Source organism: Fukomys damarensis, unplaced genomic scaffold (assembly GCF_012274545.1).
Source record: "Fukomys damarensis isolate Sample0158 unplaced genomic scaffold, DMR_v1.0_HiC HiC_scaffold_39, whole genome shotgun sequence".
Lineage (NCBI taxonomy): Eukaryota > Metazoa > Chordata > Mammalia > Rodentia > Bathyergidae > Fukomys > Fukomys damarensis.
Genome location: NW_022900951.1, coordinates 98788174 through 98801986, shown reverse-complemented (window position 1 = coordinate 98801986; position 13813 = coordinate 98788174). Strand labels below are relative to the sequence as shown.

The window sequence follows — 13813 nt, the reverse complement described above, 5'->3', positions numbered from 1 at the left end:
AAAGAAAGAAAAAGAAAGAAAGAAAGAAAGAAAGAAAGCAAGCAAGCAAGCAAGCAAGCAAGCTTAGCACAAACCTACTGGGCTCAATCTTTAGTGAGGAAAAATAAGCAGAAGTTAAAAATTGTACATTTTTCTTCATAGATGAATTATAAAAGTTCATTTTGGAAATGATGAGTAGTGAAAATAGGGAACTGTGTTAGCTAATTTTTTGTTTCTGGGATAAATACTCAACACCCATAATTTAAAGGAGGAAAGTTTTATTTTAGCTTACAATTTGTATAGGGTGCAATCCGTAGTCTGCTGTCTCCAAGGCAGGGCAACAGGGCTGCAAGCCTATTGGTTGGTGCCATTGACAACAAGAGTGGGTCTTCTATTTTCAATAAATCCATTCAGTCACATTTATGAGCTAAACCCATCAGTGGACTAATAGAGTATCACACACCTATGATTGTGTCATTCCCAAAAGCCCAAACTCTGAGTACATACATCTTTGGGGGAACATCTAGATATATAAGCCATAACATGGACTTTTGTCAAATATCAAATACTTGAATGTGATTTAGAGATTTTTTTATATCCTCTATTCTGTTCCAATTATCTTCATGTCCAATTTGGAGCCAGTACTAGTCTGATTTTTACACTGTAGCTTTGTACAAAACTTCAAGTCTGGGAATGTGATGCCTTCTACTTTGCTCTTGTCACCTAGGATTTTTTTCTTTGCCATTCTGTTTCTTTTCTTGTTTCTTACACGTTTTAGGATTTTTACCCAGTTCTGTAAAGAATGCATTGGTATTTTGTTGGTACATTAAATGTATATATCAGTTTTGGAGATGTGGCCATTTTGACTATATTGGTTCTGCCTACCAGGAAATGTGGATATCTTTCCATTTTCTGATGTTTCCTTCAATTTCCTTTTTTGGCATGCTGTAGATTTCATTGTAGAGGATTTTCACTTCCAAAATTAGTTTAATTCCTTCGTAATTCATTTTTCTTGTTGCTATTGTGAATGGGTTTTATTTTCTAAGTTCTTTCTCACTGGATCAATTTATTAGTGCAGAAGAATGCTATTGATTTTTGCATGTTAATTTCTGACACATTACTGAATTTGGCTATTGATTCCAAGAGATTTTGGGGGGACTTGAGGGATCTTTTATGTAAAGGATCATATAATATGCAAATAATGATTACTTGACTTCTTTCTCTATACATATCACTTTTATTTCTTTTTCCTGCCTAGTTTTTCTTGCTAATGTTTTGAGTGCTCTGATGAACAGGAGTGGTGAAAGTGGACACCCTTTCTCGATTTTAGAGGCAAAGATTTTCATTTTTCCCCATTTAACATAATGTTGGAAGTAGATTTGGCATAAATGGCTTTTTATTGGATCGAGATAAAGTATTTCTATACTTATTGTTTTCAGGATTTTTATCAGGACTTTGGATGCTGTCAAATGCTTTTTTTCTTATGTCGATTTTGATGACAATGTGGTTATTTTAGTCCTTATTTCTCTTTTTGTATGTGTTACATTTATTTTATTTTTTTGCATATGCTGAACTGTCTTTGCACTCCTGGGAATGAAGTCTATTTGGAAACAATTTGATCTTTAACAAAGGGGCCTAAAAATCATACACTGAGGGAAAGATAGCCTTTGTAATAAATGGTGTTTGCAAAACTGGCTATCCACATGTTGGAGATTAAATCTAGAAGAGTATCTTTCACAATGTACTAAACTAAAATAAAAATGGATCAAAAAGTAAAATATTAAAACAGAAACCCTTAACCTGCTGGAAAATAAAATAAATAATACACTTGAAGTCATGGGAGTAGGCAAGGACTTTCCAAACAGAATCCTGTTGAACAGGAAATAGTACTGAAAGTAAAAAATGAAATCATATATGCAAAACAAACAACCAAAAAAGTGAAAACAAAACCTAGAGAATGGTCAAAGAATCTCAGCATCTATTTCTTAGTCAGAGGACTAGTTTCTAGACTATATAAAGAACTCAAAATTTAGACCATCCCCAAAAATAGCTCTAATCAAAAAATAAGAAAGTGAACTTAATTGGCACTTCACAGAAGTATAAATGGCCAATAAATACATACAAAATGTTTAACATTGCTTTTTATTAGAGATATGAAAATTAAAACAACATTGAGATTTCATCTGACCCTAGAAAGAATAGACACAACAAAGAAATTAGATAACAAGAAAGGCTAGTGAGACTGTGTTGAAAAAAAAAAGAGGAACTCTTCTATATTGATAGTGGAAATGCAAATTAGTACAATCACTGTGGAAATCAGTATGGTTATTCCTCAAAAAGTAAAGCAAGAAATTCCATTTGACCCAGCTCTTTCCCTTCTAAGTATCTTTCCCAAAGACTTAATGAAACTGTATTACACTGATCCATAAATAACTATGGTTATAGCAGCATAATTTTGAATAGGTAGATCTTTAAAAAAGCTTACATGGTCATCAACAGATGAATGAAAATAATAAAATGTGATATTTACATGGAATCAATACTACTTTGTACTAAAGAAAGATAAAATTGAGTCAGTTGTAGGAAAATGGATGCACCTTGAGAATGTAATATTAAGTGAAATACATCAAACAAGCTTAACTATCACGTTTTCCTCTAAAGGAATAACCTAAATTAGACAGAGCAAAATGAAAGTTAGATAATTGGATTACAGAGCTAGATCTTTCTCAGATGGAAAGGGAATCAATAGGTGGAGGAGGATGGAGGGAAGGTAGAGAAAGAAAACTGAGGAAAAGGAATTAAGATACATTATATACATGAACGCGCTCCACACAAAAATGTTACCACTATGTGCTACAAATATGTAGTAACAGAAATTTACTACATAAAAATTAATACGCCATGCTTTGCCTGACGTTCAGTTTTATTTAACATCTGTCACATGCAAAAGCTGACATGTTGTGGGTATATGTACTTCACAGGACAATTTACTGTCACCCTATCCCTTTTCACTTCACTTTCAGTTGGGTAATTTGGTAGCAGCCATACACTTTAGTTTATGTTTACTTTAAGGGGAATGATGGCCTAAGTCAGTCAGTTGGTATTACTGAGCTTTTTGTCACTGTAATTAAAATTTTAAGAGGCAGAACTTATTTTTCCTATAGTCCCCCAAATGACAATACTGGCTGACTTCCTCCAACTGCCCCTACCTCTTAGTACCTCATTCAGTTATGAATTCATCTGAAGTTAGTGCCCTCGCAATTAATTCACCTTTCTAGGAGTTTCTTATTCCAGTCAAATTGACAATCAGGCTTAACTGGCCCAGGGGCCAAATCTTGCATTTTACATTTGAAAGGAAATTATTTAGTGTCATCTGCTCATTAGGGTCTCTGTACCTCTGAACCCTTCATTTAGCATGGTGCCAGAGACCCCTGAAGTTAGGTTCCAGTACCCTGCCCAGTATATGATGCAGGCGTGAGAAATAAAACTAAAAGACAGAACTAGGGGAGAGAAAGCAAGACGCCAGGATGACCGATGCCAGTGCAACCAACAAAGGCACTGGCCAGTCCGAGGCACTGAAGTTTATTGGCAATCAGTTGGGGTAAAGGCAAGATGTGTGCAGTTTCTATGGAAATTAATGTAAACAAGGCTCACAAAGGATGAGACAAAGCATTTTCGAGTTAGAAACAGAATAAACAAAATATATGGTTATAATTGGAACATTGTCCTTCTAGTCGGAGGTTTTAATTGTGGGAACAGAATTTGGGTGCCAGTTACTCTGACCTTGGCACGTAGGCTTCAGATAGTCTCACTTTTATAAACAAGCCAACTGAGGGGTTAACTCTTTACAGCCTGCATTGGGCATGACAGTCCTCTGCAGCATGACATCGAAACACTCATTCTCGAAAAGAATTAAAAAGACAAGTACTGATGGCCCACTCTGTAGATGGAAATATTTAGAAATTTAACATTGAGTGATTAGGCACTTAGATATAATGTCATGTCTGGAAGTCGTTTTTTTCATTTGGAATTTAAGGAACATAGACATTCTATTTAAGATTCATTTTGATATTTTATAGCAAACTATTTTCCTATTAATGTTTAATAGCCAAAAATGAATTTGCATTTAACCATGTATTTGGTTTTATTCTATCAATATTATTATATTCATATCATGATTATTAATATTCTATGAATTATGAAAGGTTGTTTAGCAAGTTATCAGAATAACATTTATAATACTATGGCCTCCAAAGATTTATAAGGCCAGGGAAAATACTGCTTACAAATTGAAAAAAAAACTTTGTTTTTTAAATATGTTATGACATTGTTTCTATTCAACATATATGATGATACCACCTGAACTAATGTGATAGTTTAATAACTTTATAAACTAGTAAGCTGTCAGAGGAAATTCATTGTTCAAAAATTCCATGTAGTGATGCATGGCCCTGGGTTTGCCTAGGTGGGTCATAGAGATGTTATGTTGGGTACTATACAGGGTCCCTTTCCCATTTCTCTCTGACATTTTCCCTATTTCTGTTTCCTGGTCTCCATGAACTAAGTACCTTTTCTGTGTCACTTCTTCTTCCTTAATGTTTCTGCCTTGCAGCCAGTTGGCAGTGAAATGAATTGCTGAAACCATGATTCAATTTAAACCTCCACTCCTTTAATTTTGGTTGTCAGGTATTGTGTCTCTGTGGTGGAAGACAGCTAATGCAGAAAATGGGTACCAAGAGTGGAGTGATTGCTGTGGCTGTCTTAACAGGGAAAAATGTAGTGAAATAACTAATGTAGTGGAGAAAAATTCAAAACAGCTCAGCATTTAGGATGTAGCAAGAATTATGAGCAAAAGAAAGAGCGAAAGAAATTGAAACCTTAATTTTTTCTGACTGATAAAGGCATTAGTATCATTAAAAAGAGACTAAATACTTTGTGAAGGTACAAGAAAATAGATGCTTTGAAATCAGCATAGGAATCAGTAAGACCATATCCAACGCACATACAATTGTGCAAAAATATAAAACTTTCATTGGAGAAGAGTCCCTGGACGTCCTGTTAAAGAAGACACTTGTGGAGATAGAGTTTCTCAGAATTCTTTTAATCATGCTCAGCCACGCAGGCACTCAAATACCACTACTACCATTGGGGGGTTGTGGCTACTGCTTTCACTGACAACAGGCCTTGGCATTAGCCATGTGATGCTTGTTTTATTGGCATGTGTCTTAGTTACTTTTCTGTTGTTGCTGAGACAAAATACCACACAACCAAATTTAAAGGGGAAAGCATTTTTGTTTTTTTTAGCACACAGTTCAGAGGTTTAAGTCCCTAACTGGCTGGCTCCAAGGCAGGGTGGCATAAGGCAGAGGGACAACCATTCAAGGGTGTGGAAGACAGCACAAGCAACGAGATAAAGGGGAGGGTTCCTCAACAGTGTCTCTCTGACCATTTTGTCTTGTGCAGATTACTTATAAAGTAAGTAGCACTCACACCATATAGTCTAGTGCCCTTGAATTGTACTATAGCATTGTACTATAAATCAATTCCCCCCCAAAAAAAGCCCCACATATGACTGCATGAAGCTTTGGGGAAATATTAAGACACAAGCCATAACATTCCACCCCCAACCCCCAAAAGTCTCATGCAAGTCTTCTTATGCAAAAAAGCATTTAATGGATCTCCAAGAGTTTCCAAAGTCCTAACAGTTTCAGCATTACAGGAAAGTCCAACTCCAAAGTCTCCTCTGAGATTTAAGGCAAACTCTTAGCTGTAAGCCCCATATAAATGAAAAGAAAGGTAAACACTTCCAACATACAATGGCACACGATAAACATTTCCGTTCCAAAAGTTACACCTAGAGGGATACAAAGGAATGTGACCAAAGCAAATCCATAATCCAGCAGGGTGAACATTAAAGATACATTGTTTAAAAATGTGTTACATACTATATATGGCCTCTAATACTTGATTATTTAGTTATGGAGAAACTCTTGTTTTATATAGTCCCACATAATTTTTCTTTCACTGCCCATGGTTTTGGTGTCATCTTTAAATGGCATTAGCCATGACGAATGACAAGAAACTTTCCTCCCATTTTTTCTTCTGGTAAATTTATTGTTTGGGATATTATGTTTAAATCATTGATCCATTTAGAGTTGTTATTTATATATATATGTGAGATAATGGTACAATTTTATTTTTCTGTATGTGGTCATATAGTCTTAGAAAGACTAGAGAACATTTTTCTCATTATGTATACTGTCTAACATTTTTTAAATCAGTTGACAATAAAAGCATGGATTTATTTCTGGGCTCCCTAAACTGTTAATTGGTCTATATATATATACTTTGTTGTCAGTAGGCTAATGTGTTTTGATCACTGTAGCTTAGTGGTATATTTTGAGATTCAGGGAATATTGATTTTGTTCCTTACCAAATTCCTGAATTTATTAGTTATAATTAATTTTAAATTGTTGTACTATGAGCGTTCCTTCACTCTGACACAATACCTGCCACATGAGAGGATTCATTTGGCTTATTCTCCGCAGGGATTTAGTCCATGATTGGCTGGCATTAAGGAAGAAACATGGTTGAAGAGCAAAGTGAGGCAAAACTTTTGTTACATTTGTGACAACCAGAAAGCCAAGCAGGGGGACAATGACAGAGAGGAAGGGGCCAGGGCCCACATACAGTATTCTAGGTAATATCTCCATGACTATTTAAATTAGACTTCTCATTACTGAGAAAAAATACTGTACATCTACAAATTTAATGATAAGAGATTTATTTAGCCCATAGTTCCAGTGGGTTCAGTCCAAAGTTGGTTGTTTCTAAAACAGAACAGACTGCAAGAGGACATTTGTGCACCTCATGGCAAACAGGAAAAAGGAGGGGCTGGAGAAAAGAAAACACATTTATGGGGCAAAGTCTCCAGTGACCAGCTTCTAATCAGGTCCTACCTTCTAACAGTACATTCATCTACTACACTCATCAGTGAATGAATGTACTTATAGTACACACATGATACAATCACTTTTAGAAAGTACCACTGGTGAATACATGAGACTTTGGAGGTATATTTCAGATCTAAACCATAATGTTTACTTTACCCTTCCCACTTCCCCTTTGGACCTTTTCTTCCTATTTCACAATATATTAAAACTTCTTTTGATTTCCCTTTTAGTTTCTTCTCTGACTCATTGGGTAAAAAAAAGTTACTTAATTTACACATATTTGTGAATTTTCCAATTTTCCTCCTGTTGTTGATTTTTATTTCATGTTATTGTTTTTGGAAATGATAGTTGATATGATCTTAATCTTCTTAAATTTGTTGACTTGTTTTGTGGCCTAACATATGATGTGCTGTCCTTAAGAAAATTGTATGTTTAGTCTGTCCTTATAGGATAGAATGTCCTATGTATATCTGTTAGGTCTGCCCATTACATAGTGTTGTTTAAGTCTGCTATTTCTTTACTGATTTTCTGTGTAGGTGACCTATCATTGGTAATCTATCATACCCATTAAAATAGCGTGTTGAAGTCCTGTAGTATTATTATATTTCTGTCTATTTCTAAGGGGGCTTCTTGAATCATACTTAGTAACCCTGGCTGATGGCAATCAAACACTGCATATCAGGAAACATTAAAGTTACAGTTACAACTGATAATTTATTATCCACATTCACATAAACATGTTCTTCTTGTCACAGCATGTTGACCTTTAATAAGTCTATCAATGGTTAAGAGATAACATTTGCCTATCCAGTAAGCTAATATTATTTATCAGACATAAATGCTCTGTAATTCTGGAAACAATTTCACACTAACCTGTGGTTTGGTGTATATGTCCCCCTCTGAAATACTTGCAATAACTAGAAAATCATGCATTTTAAATAATTAGACTGTATCACTCTTTCTTACGGTCACGATAGACACTTTAATCAATCAATACAATCTTTCTTACATGAGACTAGCCCAGTATCGTGCTTAACTGTTTCATAGGCAGCTACATACTGTCATATTGGATACCCAGGTTGAAGCTTATATGACTTCATGGACCAGAAAATCTTTAGGGTCACATTCAATAATAATGTTCCAAGCTTGGTACAAGTAACAGCTTCATCTTCTTAATTCTTACTGTTACTGTGTCTTCTTTCTTAGCCTACATCACTTAACCATAAAAGCAACTAAAAGCACAGATATTTTAATCCTTTTATATTTACAGAGGAAAAACTTTTTAAGGGAAATTGAATTCATTAACTTCTCCAGTTAAACATATAGACCACTTCCTCTGTTGCTGAGGTCTGTTTACAGTTAACAGTTGGGGAAAAAAGCAAGACTCAGTTTCTCGGCCTGCTTCCCCTAGTATGCTAAAGAAAGATAGTACACACTTATTTCATTCACGGTAGTCAAGTCCCTAAGCTGAATAATCACAAAGGTTGGATGTGAAGAATCTTTAATGTGTTTAGAGAAAAGAATTTTAGGGGTGCCCTGTACATGGGTGATTGTAAACTGGATATTGTGTTTGATTAAGGAGTTTGCATTTCATGATGTAAATGTATGGGATTTGGGATTAGCAGATGCTTCCTGTTCAGGTCAGTAACTGGAAGTGATTGCTCTAATCATATGAAGACATACTAGCATATATTGCTTTGCAAGACAAAAAAAAAAGTTTTTGAACTCAGCATCTATCAACCAAAATACATGCTCAATTTACTCATGACATTTTTATTCCTGTGAGATATTTTTTTTGAAAATCAACTAAAATCTAAAATAAGTATCTATAAAATTTACTTGCACAATACCCTTAGAAATTTTGGAGAATAATTATTTCTCAATCAACGTGTAGCATTTTTCACAGCAGAGTTATGTTTGTAGAAAACCAAAATATTTTAGAAGCCAGGTAAAAATTATACTCAGTACTTTGCTGAAGCAGGCCATTTATGCAGGATTCTTATCCACTAACTTTTGGGAATTTCTTATTATCTCAATACCTCATACCATGACTATCTTTGGCTTCAGTGTAGGTGTTATCAATACACATTTTATCAAAATACTGGTACTACTTTATAGATTTTTTATAAAATACAAAATAATAATATTAGCTTGCTGGCATTAGAGAGAAAGATTTGGTTAATATATCTGAGAAGTATTTTACAAAATGCTTTCCATGGAACATTAGTCTTTACAGTGTCCCTTCGTTCATCTTTAAAAATGTATAAAATGTACTTAATTGATGCCTCAGTATATGGTGGACATGATGATGTAGCAATGAGCAACAAATACGATCTGTGTTTCTATAGAAATTTCACTATCATGTGTGGAATAGATGATATATACCCCAGACCTCCTCTGAGGATTAAAGTTCAAATTGGCATATCAAAGGCTGTAGAAAGTTCCACAATAAGTAATGAGCAAATAACAAATTACAACAAAGAGAAACATAATGGAATTGTGTTTCCCAAATCAACTTGGTTATGAACTGTTGTTGCAAATTAAACAAATATTGTGAAGAATTCACATACACACAAAAATGGACTTAGGTGGGAGAGCCAGGAAATATTAGTTTGTTTGTTTGTTTTGTTTTTTTGAGACAGGGTCTTGTTATATAGTTCAGGCTGGCCTTGAACTCGTTATGCAGCACAGGCTGGCCTCAAATTCATGACCATCCTCCTGCCTCATCCTCCTGAGTGCTGGAATAACAGACGTGTGCCACCATATCCTGCTACTTTTCATTTATATGTAGCAGTGATGTTGAGGAACTGGATTGTGAACAGTTGAATGACATTGATAGTTGTAGTGCTAAGTGTAATTTCTTCTTTGAAAATTAGAATCTGAGTCGCTACATTCTATTCTCAGCACATCTAAAATTATGGATGACAAGTGTTCATTCCTGTGTGCGTGTGGGTGAGCTCGAAGAGGAGGCTATTATCAGCTATGAGCTTTGAGTGTCAGAAGGAATCCCTAGAGGCTGACAATGTCATGTATCAATAGAAATCTTGTACAAAAGTATTTTTCTAGCCTGTTCTTGCTGTAGGGATTGTTAGTTTTCTCCTCAGCTCCCCACCATACTAGTGATCAAACACTCTCTTGCTATCCCCTTTTATCAGTGGTTAACCATATTTTAAACCCCAACAGTAAGGAGACAAAGAACAGTGAGGAATATTTTTTGTGACCTATAAATGCCCTGCTGCCCTGGCTAGAAATCAATCTTATATAAACCAAATGTCCCCAGGCCTCATAAACATAAGGGTGGAAATGAAATTACATTGACATTTATGCCAAAATTAGACTGACTTATTGCTTCCACTTGACTATGCAGTCCATCCCATATAGGATATCTTGAGGTTTTGGGGATGGAAGCGGGTTTCAGTTTTACTTGTATGTAAATCAGAGCTAATATTTACTTTATTATTGTTGATATTCCAGGATTGCTTAGCTCACAGTGCTACATTAGTATGACCATATCTCACTATAGTCTTCAGCCTCTGCAGTTTTTGTGAAGTCAAACTGAATTTCTTTTAATTCCAATAATGCACCCTCCTTTTATCAACATCAGTTCTTGTCAACTTTCAATTTATTAAATTTCAAGCACATTTTGTTCAAATCTCATGTTAATGCTAACTTACTCCAGGAAGCATTTTTTGAACATAAATGAGGGTGATGTACTCCACTTAAGCACTCATATAGTGCACTGTAATTATTCCTATTGTTAGCATTTTATCACAGCGTTTTAATAGTCTCCTGAAGGAGAAAGTAGGTAAACCGATAACAAGATCTTTTTAGATAGAGAATATGAAGTTTTAACCTTTGTGGTTTGAGTACTTGATAAAGGGTATGGAAGGATTTTTATAAAGGGTTTTATAGTACCTTCTATCATTAAAATATTCTTGTTACAGGTATACTATAGATGCCCCAATCTTTATTAATTCTAACATCAAGTTCTATATCTCTTTCCATATTTTCTGTATTTAAAATATCACTATAGAGCATATCTAGGCAATTTAATAATAGAAAATTATTTGTTGACCTATTTTATTCCTCCAGGCACTCAAAGCCCTCATTATGAGCTTAGAAGCCTGAAACTTCTCACAATTTTACCAAGCCATCCTACGTATTACTTTATGCTCTGGATTTTCTTTCTTTATCAAAGTTTTCCTATTGTCAGTATTATTTCATTAAAGTTATGCTCTCAGCTAAGACTAGTGAGACAATCAAAGTCTTTACAAAAGTATATTTTAATTAAGTGGTGGGAGAAGAACATTTTTACAGTTCACGATTTATCAGGTTATGTGTCCAGATCTTTTTAACAGCTTTTTGCCAAGAAGTGATCAGTGTAAGGCAATAAGCCTTATAGTAGTCAACAAAGCACACTACAAGGATAGGTGGCCATAGTATTCCAATGTCAAACAACTCTCATTGTAGCCCTAGAGCAAATGATAAGATACACTGCCTAACACAGAAGCTGTCACCAGAGACGAAGCCTTCATTCCCCTTGTCCAACTCTCATTACTGCTGTTTATTGCTTTTATATACAGCATCACTAGAAATAAAAGCCAAGACTATGAATAATTTAAAAAGCACAGAATTTCTAATTATGAAGTATTTACTTACTGTTAGTACTTTATGTCTACTCTCAAAGTTCAAGGCATTACTGGAGTACACTTGATGAAACATACATACTGTGTAGAGAGAAAGAGAGACAGAGTCACAGAGATGTAAAACCATATAGCAATGAATTATAAAACTTGAAGGACCATTAGTATGTCATGATCTCTATGTATAGAATATATAAGAGATCTGCAACTACAGCCTATGAAATGAATCTGGCCTATCTGGTTGTTTTTGTTAATAAAGTTTTATTGGAACACAACCACACTCATTCATTTATGTATGTCTCTGACTGTTTTGGTAATGGAATAGTAGCTTTGAATAGAAATCTTACACTCCACACAGCTTAACATATTTACTATCTGGTGCTTTACAGAAAAAGTTTTTAGAGACAATCTAAAAAGAGTTTATTTTGTCCAGTGAATGAAATTGAGTTGTGACAACAGGCTCATAATCTTTGGGGACTTCACAGCCTAGAAGTGAGAAACATATAATACTCCTGCTCTGAGGGTAATGAAGAAGTCCCAGTGCTCTAAGCAGCGAGTCTTAAACACTTTTATTCCACTTAGCAGTGTAACCTATGTTTATAGCCTACAAATATTAGTCAAATTGTTTATGAAAGCAGGTCAGATACTGGGCGTCCTCTACTGATGAAGTTCCTGATAGTACACTTTTCAGGAGATAAAGTCCATTGCAGATTTCCACAATCGTTATGCCATACATTTTGATTCTTCCTATTAACCAGATCTGTTTCAATTTTGATGACCTTGAGGAACTAGATTTGCTTAATAGTATATTAGAATATAAAAGCACTTTAAAGATTCATAGACATTTGAGTTTACTGAGATGTTAAAAAATGTTGTTAGCTATAACTTTCTCAAATTTACACACTTCTGAATTGTAATATTTTGACCCCTGTGTACACATTAAGGGTGGGCCCATTTATATGTGCGCATATGTGTTTGTGTTCCCATAGATGTGTGTTCCCACAGATCTAGACCAGCCCACGTTAGGGGGAAACAAGAGCTGTAACAAAGATACAAAGTGCTGTTCTTATGAGCAAATGATTTAACTGTAAATGCTTAAAATAATAAAACAGATTAATATTTTGAATCCCAAATTTGAATAATGGAAACATTTTTATCAGTTTCAGAATACATAGCCTCCTTTTATTGTGGGGAGAGGATTTGACTGGTATATGTACAATTAGCTTATGCGAACTCATATCAGCCTTAATTAAAAGCTAAGAAAGAAATCAGAAGTATTTATGCCTTTTAAAATATATATTTATTTCCCTAGTTGAATTTTTTGTCTACTCAAATCTTATGCCTTCAGCCAAAATGAAATATAAGTACTTATATCTAAGATGTTACAAATATGTAGATTAAATGAAAGAATAGAAATTAGAAAGGCAAGAAAGACAATCTTTATAATTAATATTTCAGCACCATTACTTAACTTACAGAAAGACAGAGTTTTAATGATTAATAAGCATAATAATAACCACAGTCACAGTGCTAGTACCGTGATTAAGTTTTGTCAGTCCCAGGGTGAGATTTAAAAGCAGCATCTCACATAAAACCAAAAAGTGGACTAAAATTCAAGTGGAATTAACCAGTTTCCAAGATTGTTTGGAGTCTCCCTCTCTCTCTCTCATCGTTTACAGTATTTAAAAAAGGAGTGTGAGGTTTGTGATAACTGACTGGAAACATTTCAAAGGATTATGACCTTTTCTGAGTAACAGAGACAGAATGCACTATCCCTGTTTTGAATCACTCTTCCACTTGGTAACCATAGCAATTCAGACACTTTGGAATACACTGAGAGATTTTGATACATGACAAGTACATGAAGCATCCAAAAGAATATAATTTTATCAGAGCTTGAAAAATGCATGCAAATCCAGTGAACTTTAGGTAGCTAACAGACTGAGAAAGTGGGTATTTTGGCGCTTTGAAACTTTACTGTCATCTATTCTAATGATTCCGTGCTAGTTTGTCATAAAAATCTTTTTCAGAGGTCCAAACTATAAAACAGTGAAAGGAGTTCTATCTGGATGAAGCAGTGGTATAGATCCAACTGTTTCTCTTGATTCAAATTTATGACCTCATCCTCTTCCCATTTAGCACAGTGTCTGCTACAGAGTAGATATTCAGGAAACAATTTAAATGAATAATTGAGTAAAAAACCTATGATGAATCCCTAGGGATCTGTGAAGCAGTGTA

The 13813-nt window shown here is 34.7% G+C and overlaps 1 pseudogene; it reads right to left on the bottom strand.

Moving 5' to 3' along the window:
- LOC104855656 overlaps nt 1-3396 on the bottom strand; it is a 31688-nt pseudogene extending 28292 nt beyond the window's left edge.
- Nucleotides 3397-13813: the final 10417 nt, after the last annotated feature.